Consider the following 15,097-nt stretch of genomic DNA (forward strand, 5'->3'; position numbering starts at 1 on the left):
TTGACTTCAGGGTTAATTCATAATTTGAATCAATTATATCTTTGAATAACTTTCCATGAATAATTTGTTACTTCAGAGTTGAAATGTATAACTGCTCCTGCAAATTGTTTCATTTAAGTGCTTATGCATTTTAACATAAATGCATTAAGATGAAAGACACTTGTTTGTGAAACATGACTTGTGCTAGTGTTTAAGAAGAGCCTGTTACCAATCTGTAGTTTGGTGTTCTGATGAAAAATCACAGAAGTGAAATGTTAACTTTGTTTCTCTCTCTGAGTGTTTTCAGCACTTCTTTGTTTTTATTTCTGATTGTTCTGTTTTACATATCAAAAAAATAAAGAGATTGTACACCAGCTTCTATGCATGGAGCAGAAGCTTTGTTCAATGTGGTTTGAAAATGCTTTATCATTTTTTTCTTGAGGCTTCCTAGAGTCATAGAGCTGTACAGCACGGAAACAGATCCTTCAGTCCAACTTGTCCATGGCGACCAGATATCCTAAATTAGATTAGTCCCGTTTGCCAGCATTAGACCCATATCCCTCTAAATCCCTCCTATTCACGTGCCCATTCAGAATCCTTTTAAATGTTGTAATTGTACCATCCTCGACCACCTCCTCTGGCAGCTCATTCCATACACACACTACTCTCTGTGTGAAAATTCCGCCCCTTAGGTCCCCTTTAAATCTTTCCCAATTTGCCTTAAACATATGCCCTCTAGTTTTGGACTGCCCTACCCTGGAGAAAAACACAACTATTCACCTTGTCCATGCCCCTCATGACTTTATAAACCTCCGTAAGGTCAACACCTTAGCTTCTGATTATCCAGGGAAAATAGCCCCAGCCTATTCAGGCTCTCCCTGTAGCTCAAACCCTCCAATCCTGGCAACGTCCTTGTAAATCTTTTCTGAACCCTTTCAAATTTCACAATATCTTGCCTATATCAGAGACTAGAATTGAACAGTATTCCAAACAGTATCCCAAAAGTGGCCTAGCGAATGTCATGTTCAAACGATTGTGGACAGTCGTTCATTTGAAGTGCTAAAGAAATACCTGAACTTATTTTTAAAAAGGGAGATTACTAAAAGGACATTGCAATCATTTCCTTTTCTGCTGCAGAATCTGATGCAAAACGTGAAACACCTGTGAATTCACGATGATTCCTGAATTCCTGACTTTGCATCCACGCAGTCCCGGTGACAACAATCTGTTTTAGTGACATCTATCTACAGATGCCAGACCACCAGTGGAAACTCATCATTATGGCTTATGTTGAAATAGTGGTCTATCCCTCTGGTTCTAAAAGTTACAAGAGAAAAGATACCAAATTAAATGACTTATCTATATCACATTTTAAGCAAAGAATCTACGGATCACCTTTCTTCAATAAACATATCATTAGTGTATTTTCAAAACAAAACTTGTTGGATAAAGATACAATATTGGATTAACATACATAGTAAAACAAAGGTATCCATCTTCATCCCTTGAATACTTCCAAGAAACCCACCAGGTAAGAGGAAAAGAATACAGCTTTCTCTACAAAGACAGGCTTTAAGAAGAACATTTTGGCCAATGAGATACTCTTGAAGGCAAAAAGAATAAGACATAAAACATTCCAAAGTCTGTCATTCTGATGTTCTGGCATGTGTAATCAAGTCACATATGAATAGCCTTGGAAGACACAACTTGCACAAGAAACACAACATTGAGATGTTCCTTTTATCACTCTTACAGAAGACCAAATAGGTTTCACTCCAAACTCAACAAGAGGGTTCTTTCCAGAAATAGGAGAGATCAGCTGGGCAGCCATTCCTCATGGGCTTCTTGTTTCCCAATAATTTCAGACAACAAAACATTCTGCATCCAAAACAGCTTCAGCACGGTATACAGCAAAGGAAGCAGTTATTAGCAGACTTTTATAAAAACAAAACTATAATATTGACAGTGTCCTTTCAACTATGTATTCTGAAGAATTCACTACAAGTATTTCCTTCAAAATCTAAGACATCCAAGAAATATTGAGCATCTTTGTAACATCATCTTATACGTTTTGTACATATCCTTTCCTCCTTCAAAAACCAAGTTATTGGCCAAAGTGATGTTTTAAAAATTAATCTCTATAGAGGAAGTTCTTTATTTCTATTAATTTTAATTGGCATGTGTTTGTTGGAGCTTATTTCGAAGGTTAAATACTTAATCTCTCCAATTGCAAACTGTGCGTTAATCAGCTTAAACACCTTTGCCAAGTAACACTGCTTTCATAATAAATCAATGTGTTTGTTTATTGAAGAAAACTAATTCTAAATTTAAGATAGGAAGGTAATGTATATAATTGGCCATATTGGTGCAAGGGTAAAGAAGTTAAATGGAGGTCATGATGAGTGGAATGGTGGGACTGTGCAATCCCCAATATTGGTTATAACACATACTTCAGAATACCTGCTCTTTCTTGCTTCCAGCAGCCTGTGTTGTTTTTATTTCTCTAAGTGATCATGCCAAGACACAGGACAGAGAAGATTCAAGAGACATGCAAAATCAAACAGCAAACAACTAAACATTACAGTATTTTACTTCTGTATCTTTGGGGAGGCTACTTGCGTGTAAACACAGCAGGCATTTTGTTACTGTGAGGTTTGCCAAACAATTGCAAGATTGGTAGATTGAATTACATTATTATTTTTCATGCAGGTGACTGCAAATGAAATGTGGGTCAGGAGATTGGGAGAACTCACTGCTTCTTTTTCGAACAGTGCTCAGAGTCTATTTGAATCACTGAAAAATGCCAAATTGTGTTAATCCTCTTCAAGTTTTGGCCCTTGTAACATCACACATTTTCTTTGTTCCAGTCTAGGCAGCCGTCTCTACAGTTATCCAGGCCCTAAGCTTTGGAATTCACCCTGTCTCAGTAACTGTTACTTCTTCCTTTATAAACCCCTCTTAAACCTGCCTCTTTGACCACTGTTTTTGTCATCTGCCTTAATAGCTCATATCTTTTAGACAAGTCTGACTAACGGCACTCTTGTGAAGAACCTTCAAATATTTTCTGACGATAAAGGTACTATATCAATGCAAGATGTTGAAATTGATTCGAAAGGACATCTTCAATAAGATGATGTTCCTAAAAGAGTGAATTGGGAACATCAATAAACGACCTTGAATGCCCATTTCCGCATTTCAACCTGATACAGCTTTTCTGCACTCAAAGCAATTCGCTTAGTTTCTAGTTTGGGTGGTGCTTGTCGCTAAGTGAGGACATGAGCCAGATTAAAACACATTCCTGCATTCTGTTTTTTTTTGTTTATTTATGTATTTGTTCTAAGTTTGATATAAGCTTGTGGTAATGAAAGAGTTACTGAAGAAAACTGCATGACACTCCCCCAATCTGATAATGTTAGACAGCCTTGGTTAGAGAATGGGGGAGTCCAGCTCTCAATTTTGATTGAATGTCATTTCCAGCTCCTGATAGTTTTAGTAAATATGTATAATTAGCCAATGCAGCTTTTGCGATTTGCTATCATGCATTATACAAATCACGTTAAGAAAAATGCCTATTCTGTTAAGACTCATGGGTGGTTCATCCTCTGCCATTGTTAACCAAATAGGCCCTGAGACTTAGTATAAGAAGCAGGGATGGTGGTTGCAGTGCTCTCCCCCAGTAACAAAAGCTTCCAGTTATAAAAACAGAAGTTGATGGAAAAGCTCAGCAGGTCTGGTGGTGCTGGCTCGAAGGGCCAAATGGCCTACTCCTGCACCTATTGTCTATTGTCTGGAAACATACGTGAAGAAAAAGTCAGAGTTAACTTTTCTGGCCTGGTGACCCATCCTCAGAACAGTTCTGAGCTTTTCCAGCAACTTCTGTTTTTGTTTCTGATTTACAGCATCCGCAGTTCTTTCAGTTTTCACAAGCTGCTAGTGGCTGCTTCTGCAAACACATGACAATACTGTTTTATTTTTCATTTGTTCACAGGGTGTAGAGGTTGCATTTATTGCTTATTCGTAATTAGCCAATACACTCCTTTTATTATTTCCTTTACAATTCTGCATCTTCCTCAATGGAGTTTAACAAATTGGTCAAACATAATAACTCTCTCACAAAAGTCCAAAAGATGTGCAGGTTAGGTGGATTGGCCATGCTAAATTGTCCACAGTTTCCACAATGTGCAGGCTAGGTGGGTCAGCCATGGGAAATGCAGGGTTACAGGGATAGAATAGGCAGGTGGGGCTGGGTAGAATTCTCTTCAGAGGTTTGGTGTGGACTCAATGGATCGATTGGTTTGCTTCCACACCGCAGGCATTCCATGATTCTGTCTGCTTGTGTTAAGTTTTGCAAAATGTCTCAGTATTTCTTCCCTGATCATAGCCTGTAACATTTTCGCAATGAGACATGTTAAGCTAACTGCTCTTTGGTTTTATGCTTTCTGTCTCCTTCTTTTCTGGAATGGGGCATCACATTAATAGTTTTCCAAACTACTGGAAACCTCCTGGAATCCAGTGAGATCTGGAATATTTTGACCATTGTCTCCATTATCTTTGCAGTCACTTCCTTCAAAACTCTTTGATTCAGGCCATCAGATCATGGTGTCTTAGTTGCTTTTGGCCCCATTAGTTCATCAAATACTTTTTCCCTTGTGATAGGTTCTGTTACAAGATCTTTGATATACTTTTATTGTCCTGCACTGTAAAGACTGATGCAAAATTTTGGCTTAAATTCCAATTCCCAATTCCCCATTATCAGTTCCCAAACACATCTTTTGAGGGGTCCACACTCATTTTAGTTAATTTCTTTCTTTCGGAATACCTTTTATGTTTCACTGCAATTTATAATCACACTCATTTTTTTTCTTCTTCTCTGTGATTTTAGTCACTCTGCTGTTGATTCCTGAAAGAAAATCCCAATCCTCTGGCCTACCTTTAATTTTCAAGCGTATGCCCTAGTTTTTGATTGCACACTTTCCTTGACCATTTTAGTTAACAACATTGCATGGTTCACTGTTCTCATTAAGTCTTTCATTTTGACCAGAATACAATTTTGCTGAGCATTACAAAATAGCTACCTAACTGTCTGCCACTGCTCATCTACTGCCCTTCTCTTAGTCTATTTCGCCAGCTTTGGACAAGTGAATTTAAAATCCTATTATGTTGTTATCACTGCCCACTAGAGGATCCTTAACTGCAAAATCTCTTACTACTTCTCCCTCTTATACATTACCAGATTGAAAATAGCATAGCCCTGAATAGGTTGTGCGAAGTATTGCTGTATGAAAAGTTCCCCAAAGTACCCTAAAATTACCTATGACTACGGGAGTGCCCTCCTTATATACCTCTTTTTTTTCCTGCTTTATAATTTCTCTGAAAGGGAGGCAACACTTTGGGAACCTGCAAGTGATACTTTCCCTTGTTATTCCTATATGTCATGCAAACTGATTTCACTTCACAATCTATGTCACTATTCACCACTGGGTTGATACTGTCATTTATGAAGAAAGGCCCCCCCCTCCCCCCCACCACTTTTACCTTTTTGCCTGTTCTTCTGGAATATCAAATAGCCTTCAATATTCAGTTCCCAATCTTGGTCACTGTGCAACCACTTCTCTGTAAATGTAATATGTAAAGACATATTCAATTATTTTCATTTATGTCATAACTCATTCATTTTGTTACAAACACTGTGTACATTTATATAAAGAGCCTTAAGTTTTTACATTTTAACATTATTACTTATTTTGGCTCTTATTTACTAATATTCTGTCCCTTTCTGTTACAGTTCCATTATTGTTCACCACTTTAATATTCTGCGCTCTGCTCCTTTGTTTCTTTTTGATTTTTTAAACTCCCCTTCAATTGTACCATTCCCACCATTAATTAATTTAAAGCACTTACCTACAACCTTATTTATGTGATTTACCAAGACAAAGGACACAGCAAGACTCAGTTGAAGTTAGTCACAGGAGAAAAATATTTTTCTCTTTCCCCAGTATTAGACCCAGTGCCCCATAAATCAGAACCCATTTCTCCCACACCAATATTTACCTGTCGAATCTTTATTACCTTCCACAATCTTATACATAGCTCAAGTAGTAGTCCTGAGATTGGGGAGGCGATGGCCTCGTGGTATTATTGCTGGACTGGTAATGCAGAGACCCAGATAATATTCTGGGGCCTGGTTTCAAATCCCACCACAGCAGATGGTAGAACATGAATTCAGTAAAGATCTGGAATTAACAATCTAATGATGACCATGAATCCAAAGTTCGATTGTCAGAAAAACCCATCTGGTTCACAAATGTCCTTTAGGGAAGGAAACTGCCATCCCTACCTGGTCTGGGTTACATGTGACTCCAGACCCACAGCAATGTCGTTGACTCTTAACTGGTCTCTGGGAAATTAGGGATGGGCAATAAATGCTGCCTAGCCAGAAACACCCTCATCCTGTAAATGAATAAAAGAAAAAAATGAAGAACAAAGAACAAAGAAAATTACAGCACAGGAACAGGCCCTTTGGCCATCCAAGCCTGCACCAATCCAGATCCTCTATCTAAACCTGTTGCCTATTTTCCAAGGATGTGTATTGCTCTGCTCCCTGCCCATTCATGTATCTGTCCAGATACATCTTAAATGACGCTATCGTGCCCGCCTCTACCACCTCGGCTGGCAATGCATTCCAGGCATCCACCACCCTCTGCGTAAAGAACTTTCCACACATATCTCCCTTAAACATTTCCCCTCTCATCTTGAAATCGTGACCCCTGGGAAAGAGCTTCTTGCTATCCATCCTCTCTATACCTCTCATGATTTTATAGATCTCAATCAAGATTCCCCTCAACCTCTGTCTTTCTAATGCATACAACCTTAATCTACTCAACCTGTTTTCATAGCTAGCGCCCTCCATACCAGGCAACATCCTGGTAAACCTTCTCTGCAACCTCTCCAAAGCATCCACATCCTTCTGGTAATATGGCGACCAGAACTGTACACAGTATTCCAAATATGGCCGAACCAAAGTCCTATACAACTGTAACACGACCTGCCAACTCTTGTACTCAATACCCCGTCCGATGAATGAAAGCATGCCATATGCCTTCTTGAAAACTCTATCGGCCCACGCTGCCACCTTCAGGGTACAATAGACCTAAACACCCATATCTCTCTGTGCATCAATTTTCCCCAGGGCTTTTCCATTTACCATATAGTTTGCTCTTGGATTGGATCTTCCAAAATGCCTGGATTGAACTCCATCTGCCATTTCTCCACCCAATTCTCCAATTTATCTATATTCAGCTGTATTCTCTCTCAGTCCCCTTCACTATCTGCTGCTCCACCAATCCCAGTGTCATCTGAAAACTTGCTAATCAGACCATTTCTTTATGTATATCACAAACAACAGTGACCCCAACATGGATCCCTCTGGAACACCACTGGTCACAGGTCTCCATTTTGAGAAACTCCCTTCCGGATGTGAGTTTGCTCGCTGAGCTGGAAGGTCAGTTTTCAGACGTTTCGTCACCATTCTAGGTAACATCCCTACCACTACAACTGTCTTGAGATGTCCAGCCAGTTCTCTATCCATCTGGCTAGTACACCCTGGACCCCATGAGACTTCACTTTCTCCATCAGCCTACCATTGGGAGCCTTATCAAATGCCTTACTGAAGTCCATGTATGTGACATCTACAGCCCTTCCCTCATCGATTAACTTTCTCACTTCCTCAAAGAATTCTATCAAGTTGGTAAGACATGACCTTCCCTGCACAAAATTATGCTGCCTATCACTAATAAGCCCATTTTCTTCCAAATGTAAATAGATCCTACCTCTCAGCATCTTCTCCAGCAGCTTTCCCACCACTGACTTCAGGCTCACCGGTCGATAATTACTTGGATTATCCTTGCTACCCTTCTTAAACAAGGGGACAACATTAGCAATTCTCCAGTCCTCCGGGACCTCACCCGTGCTCAAGGATGCTGCAAAGATATCTGTTAACGCCCCAGCTATTTCCTCTCTTGCTTCACTCAGTAACCTGGGATAGATCCCATCCAGACCTGGGGACATGTCCACCCTAATGCCTTTTAGAACACCTGACACTTCCCCCCACCCCCCTCCTTATGTTGACTTGACCTGGTGTAATCAAACATCTATCCTTAACCTCAACATCCATCATGTCCCTCTCCTCAGTGAATACTGACACAAAGTACTCATTAAGAATCTCATTCATTTTCTCTGACTCCTCGCATAACTTCCCTCTTTTGTCCATGAGTGGGCCAACCCTTTCTCTTGTTACCGTCTTGCTCCTTATATATGAATAAAAGGCTTTGGGATTTTCCTTAACCCCATTTGCTAAATATATTTCATGACCCCTTTTAGCTCTCTTAATTCCTCGTTTCAGATTGGTCCTACTTTCCCAATATTATTCCAAAGATTCATCTGTTTCCAGTCACCTAGACCTTATGTGTACTTCCTTTTTCCTCTTTCCTAGTCTCGAAATTTCGCCTGTCATCTATGGTTCCCTAATCTTGCCTTTTCTATCTCTCATTTTCTTAGGGACATAACTGTCCTGCACTCTAATCAACCTCTCTTTAAAAGCCTCCCACATATCAAATATGGATTTACCCTCAAACAGCTGCTCCCAATCCACATTCCCCAGCTCCTGCTGAATTTTGTTATAGTTGGCCTTCCCCCAATTTAGCTCTCTTCCTTTAGGACCACTTTCGTCTTTGTCCATCAGTATTCTAAAACTTAGGGAATTGTGATCACTATTCCCAAAGTAATCCCCAACTGAAACTTCATCTTCCTGGCAGGGCTCATTCCCTAACACCAGGTCCAATGTGGCCCCTTTCCGAGTTGGACTATTTACATACTGCTCTATAAAACCATCCTGGATACTCCTTACAAATTCTGCTCCATCTAAACCCTAACACTGAGTGAATCCCAGTCAATGCTGGGAAAATTAAAATCTCCCATCACCACCAGCTGTTGCTCCTACATCTGTCCATAATCTGTTTACATATTTGTGCCCCTATTGCACGCTTGCTGTTGGGAGGCCTGTAGTACGGCCCCAACATTGTCACCGCACCCTTCCTATTCTGAGTTCTGCCCATATTGCCTCACTGCTCGAGTCCTCCATAGTGCCCTCCTTCAGCACAGCTGTGATATCCTCTTTGACCAGTAATGCAACTCCTCCACCCCTTTTATACCTCCCTCTCTATTCTGCCTGATATCTTTCTGTACCTTTATGTTAAGCTTTTTTATTGATCCCTGAGCTGCTCGTAATCTCTCAGCAGAGCTTTTTTTTTATTTCTATCTGGTACTGACATGGACCATGGCAACCAGAGCCTTCCTCTCTGATTCCAAGTTCCGTACCAGCCCATTAGAGATGTTCTTAGCCTTGGCGCTATGCAGGCTACACAGAGGTCAGGGCTGTCTGTCTTTGTGACAGAAAACAGTAGGTATTCTGCTGACTGTGCTATCCCCTATTTCTACTCCATTTCAGTCACAGGCTGACATGGTAGCTCAGTGGTTAGCACTGCTACCAAGGGGTAGGTAATGGTCTAGTGGTATTATCACTGGAATGTTAATTCAGAGACCCAGAAAATGTTCTGGCAGCCTGATTTCGAATCCCACCATGGTATTTGAATTCAATAAATATGTGGAATCAAATCCATTGCCAAATGTTGGAAAAACCCATCTGATTTATTAATATCTTTTAGAGAAGAAAACTGCCAACCTTACCTGGCCTGGCTTACATGTGACTCCAGATTCACAGCAATGTGGATGACTCTTAACTGCCCTCTGGGTAATAAGGGATGGGCAACAAATGACTAGCTACTGACACTCTCATCCCGCGAATGAATAAAGAGAAAAAAAAAGCACCAGGGATTCTGTTCAAATTCACTTTTGGGTGACTGTCTGTGTGGAGTTTGCACACTCTCCCCATGTCTGTTTCGGTTCCTCTGGGTGCTCTAGTTTTCTTTTACAGTCCAAAAGTATGCAGGTTAGGTGGGTTGGCCATTCTAAAGTGTCCAGGGATGTGCTGGCTAGGTGGATCACCCATGGAAAATACAGTGTTAGAGGGATACGGTGGACAGGGGGGAGGGGGGTGGTGTCTGCGTGGGATAATCTTTGGAAAGTCGCTTTGTACTTGATGGACCGAATGGCCTGCTTCCACACTGTAGGAGTTTAGCAAGAAATTTCACTTTTCACCCCCATTTGGTGCTTGGGACCATGGTGCTGTGGTCAGTTGATTCATTCTCCCTGCAGTCTTTGTCCACATAAGGAACAGGAACATCATGCCTTTTGAACTAGCACACTGGCTGAAAAAAACCTGCAAAGCTAAGTTCTAAGCCATAATAATCATCTCACTTGGCGTCAAACCCTCCTGTACCCAACCACGGACCAAAGTTTATGAAATGATTCTGGGACCTTCACTGTCTCCTGAAACACAATATCCAGATAATTCTCCCCCTCCCTGATGTGTCGTGGTGTTCATAGCTCAGGTTCCAGCTTATCAACTCTGAACCAAAGTTCCTTGAGCATTTAACACTAATTACAGATATGTTCACTGTGACCACATTTGTGTCCAAAGGACCCAACATACTGGAGCTGCAACACATCACTTTTCCAGCCATTTCTATTCAATTTAATTTATTTATTTGGATGTTAATTATTTTAGAAGTGAAATTCCTAACTGTACCCTTAAGTTGTAATAATGCCTCCTGAGTTAAACCATTTTGCCAATCAAAACAGATGAAATGCACAGCAATCACCTACCTGCTTTCCTGTGATGTAAATGTCAGCTCTAACAAGAAGAAAAAGGTTAAAGAGATTTTTTGCCATTGATTTTTATCTCCTACAACTGCTGCCCTTTTCACACAGGTCTGCTCTCCCAGTCTGCTTCACAGTGACGTTGATCTACTTCACACTCCGCCCAGTCTGCTCCACAATGAAACTCTTTCACATTCCTCCCAGTCTCTTCCCCCAGAACTATTACAATTTTCCAGCAAAAGACATTGAGTATCTCCTGTATGATTTAATATTGTTACCATTCTAGTTATTTTAACATAGCTGTATCATTTGAGGAATAAGGTATTTTCTGTTGAAAACATCCTTTATATTTTTCATCTATCTTATTCACCACTCCTGCACACATTTTCCTGTTTGCCTTCAGTCTCAGGGTTGTACTTAAAGCTGCAATTTGACCTGTTGTGTTTTTAATCTGGTTCCTGTTCTGGAGTTACTCTTATGAACCCCAATAAGTCCCATGGGTTTCCCATGCAACTTTGAGCATTCTGAAAAAACAAAGTACGACTTTATTGCAACAGAAGCACTTAGGCTTTTGGGCTTCCATCCTCAATACATTCCAGTCTGAAGAGGAATACTTGAGGCATTCACAGGTATCCCATCCTGAAGCTGGTTGCATGCCTTCCTTCTACCCTCCCACCTTTCATCCTTCTCAGATTTACGGAGAAAAGGTTTTATTTTATGAATCAGCTCATAACCATCAGGCATCGCTGCTGCCTGTCTAGCTGTTGACTCTCTGATCTTCAACAGGCATGCTCATTAAATAGAGGAAGTGAATTTTTAACTTTTTCTCAGAGAATAATTTATTTCACAGCTTTGTACATGACATTTATTCCTAATGCATTTATCCAACACTCAAAATTACTTCATGTTATCCTTCCAGATTCTGCCCATGCTGTTTCCCTATGTTTCAAAAGCTCTGCCTGTGTGTCTCAGGAACTATATCACACACAGCTAGAGGAACCTTTTTTTTAATAATGCCGTAAGCCTCCTCTGAAAAGTGGTGCATAAATTGCGTGTACTCTTCCTGACAACCTGCTCTACATGAACTGTTTCTGTTCAACAATTTCTGTTATTTTGCCAACTTCACAAAGATAATAAAGAAATTCTGAACACAGTAGCAGAAATTGCTGGAAAAGTTAAGTAGGTCTTGCAGCATCTGTGGAGAAAAATCAGAGTTAATGTTTTGGGTCCAGTGACTGTCACTGGGCACAAATTATTAATTCTGATTTCTCTCCACAGATGGTGCCAGACCTGCTGAGCTTTTCCAGCAATTTGTGTTTTTGTTTCTGATCTACAGCATTCGAAATTCTTTAAGTTTTATTTACAGAAAATCTCGATATCTCTTTCCTTAATGTTTGGTAGCACCCATACATATTTAAATAACGCCAACCCTCTGAAGAGCAGATCTGCCCTCTAGCCCATGCCTGTGACACTGCATTTCTCAAGGCTAATCCACCCAACATGCCCTATCCTGGACACTATTGGGAAATTTAGCATGGCCAATCCACCTAACCTGCACTTCTGTGACTGTGGGAGGAAAATGGAACACCCAGAGAAACCCACACAGACATGGGGAGAATGTGCAAACTCCACACAGACAGTCGCCTGAGGCTGGAATTAAACCCTGATCTCTGGTGCTGTGACACAGTCACCTGAGCATAGAATTCTGTCTCCTGAAATTCTAGTTCCAGCTTCTTAAATCCTATTTTCCTTAATTTTCCCTCAATTTCAAGATGTTTATGTTCCATTTCTTTTTTGTTCCTTCTTCTATTCCAATACTTCTTTTTCTGTCTCCTCTCTCTAAATAAGAGACTGTACACAGACCGTGGAACCATACAGTACAGAAAGAGGCCCTTTGGCCCACCGTGTCTGTTCTGATCACGATGCCATTCTAACCTAATCCTATCTGCCCGCACGTAGTCTGTACCCTTCCATTCCTTGCCTGTTTATGTGTCTGTCTAAATGCATCTTAAACTTTGCTAACGTATCTGCTTTTACCACCTCCCCTGGCAGTGTGTTCCAGGCATTAACGCTCACTGTGTAAAAACTTTGATCAAGCATCTACTTTAAACATTTTCCCCTCTCACCTTAAACCTATTCTCCCCAGTATTTGAAATTTCTACTCTGGGAAAAAGACTCCAATGTTCTACCCTATTCATGCCTCTCAGTATTGTATATACTTCTAATCAGATTGCCCCTCAGTCTGCAACTCTGTAGCAAAAACTGTCCACATTTGCCCAACCTCTCCTTACAGCTAATACTCTCCAATCCAGGCAACATCCTGGTAAATCTCTTCTGCATCCTCTCCAAAGCCTCCACATTCTTCCTATAGTGTGGTCACCAAAGCTGAACACAACACTCTAAATATGACTATGTAAAGTTTTATACGGCTACAACATGACTTGTCAACTTTTATACTCAATGCCCCACTGATAAAGCCAAACATACCACATGCCTTCTTTACAACTGCATCCACTTTCGTTACCACATTCAGGGAACGGATTTGGACCTCAAGATCCCTCTGTATATCAATGTTCCTCAGGGTTCTGCCATTTACTGTATATTTTCCTCTTGCATTTCACCTCTCAAAATGCATCACCTCATAATTGTTCAGTTTTTCTTGTTCCCATTTCTAACTTCTCCATTTCCTTGTAACATCGAAGGTGATTTCATTCAATCATCCTGAACTCTGATGACTTGGACCAACACTTCCCTTTGCTTTTCCATCAATTCCAAGTTCTGTGTCAACAATCTCTGGTTTACAGGCAACTCCACCTTTAATTTCTTTGCCAATTCCATTAGCTTCACCTTCCTTAAAACTTGTAGATACTTTTAATCAACCTAATCAGATGGCACTTGAACATGGGCCTCCTAGCTCATAGGTAATGCCTTCAATTAAATCTTCTATAGCAATCAAGGATACCTACTGCACCTGTAAAAAAGCTTCAATTGCTTTTGATACAACTACGACAGGAAGAATACACTAATGTTCAAGCCCCACTTGCATCATTGACATAAATGTGTTTTTTCAATTGCTATAATGATCAATTGCTTTTTATTCTACTATCGGTTTTTACTGTAGAGAAAGAAACGGAGGCTAGAGAACTGAGGGAAATAAGCATTGATGTTTTGAAAACAGTTCATATTACAGAAGAGGAAGTGCTGGGTACCTTTGAAAACATTAAAGTGGATAAATCTCCAGGGCCTGATCAACAGTATCCCAGGACATTGTGAGAAGTTAGGGAGGGAATTGTGGAGCCCCTAGCAGTAGCTTTTGTATCAATGACAGCCACGGGTGAGGAGCTGGCTAATGTTATGCCTTTATTTAAGAAAGGATATAAGGCGAAGCCTGGGAGAAGCCTGGGAACTATGGGCCTGTGAGTCTGACATTGGTGATAGGTACGTTGTTGGAGGAGCTTCTGAAAGATAGGATTTACATGCATTTGCAGAGGAGGGAATGATTTGGGATGGTCAGCATGATTTTATGCAAAGGGAATTGTGTCTCACAAACTTGAATGAGTTTTTTGAGAAAGTAACCAAAAAGATTGATGAAGTCAGGGTGGTAGATATCGTTCACATGGACTTTAATAAAGCCTTTGGTAAAATTCCACATGGTAGACTAATTAATCAAGTTAGGTCACATAGGATTCAGGGTGAGCTTGCTCATTGGGTGCAAAATTGGCTTAGTGGTAAGGGTGGCATAGTAGACAGTGAAGAAGGTTACCTAAGATTACAAAGGGATCTTGATCAAATGGGCCAGTGGGCCAAGGAATGGCAGATGAAGTTTAATTTAGATAAATGTGAGCTGTTGCATTTTGGTAAAACAAACAAGGACAGGACTTACACAATTAATCGTACAGCACTGGGTAGTGTTGTAGAACCGAGAGACATTGAGGTTCAAGTACTTAATTCTTTGAAATTTGTATCACCATTGCTCAGATCTTTGAACATAGGAGTTGGGATGTCATGTTCAGGTTGTGCAGGACATAGGTGAGGCCTTTTCTGGAGTACTATGTGCAGTTCTGGTCACCCTGTTATAGGAAGGATATCATTAAATTGGAGAGGGCATTGGAAAGACTTACCAGGATGTTGCCAGGAATGGAGGGTTTGAGTTATAAGAAGAGGCTGGAAAGGCTGGGACTTTTCTCACTGGAGCTAAGGGATTTGAGGGGTAACCTTACAGAAGTTTATAAAATCATGAGGGGCACAGATAAGTTGGATAGCAAAGGTCTTCTTCCCTAAGCTGGGAGAGTTCAAAACTAGGGGGCACATTTCTAATGCGAGAGGAGAAAGATTTAAAAAG

General features: G+C 40.5%; 1 long non-coding RNA gene across 2 annotated transcripts in view; it reads right to left on the bottom strand.

Annotated features, from left to right (window-relative positions):
• Window positions 1-385: 385 nt before the first annotated feature.
• The window catches only part of LOC125456926 (uncharacterized), a 107,152-nt gene continuing 92,440 nt past the window's right edge, over window positions 386-15,097 (bottom strand). For both annotated transcript variants that reach the window (XR_009446542.1, XR_007248542.2), the window contains exons 2-3: window positions 5,515-5,592; window positions 386-1,296 (exon numbers count right to left, since the gene is read on the bottom strand). This is a non-coding gene — a long non-coding RNA (uncharacterized LOC125456926). The remainder of the gene's footprint in view (window positions 1,297-5,514; window positions 5,593-15,097) is intronic.

Source organism: Stegostoma tigrinum, chromosome 12 (genome assembly GCF_030684315.1).
Source record: "Stegostoma tigrinum isolate sSteTig4 chromosome 12, sSteTig4.hap1, whole genome shotgun sequence".
In the NCBI taxonomy this organism is placed as follows: Eukaryota; Metazoa; Chordata; class Chondrichthyes; order Orectolobiformes; family Stegostomatidae; genus Stegostoma; species Stegostoma tigrinum.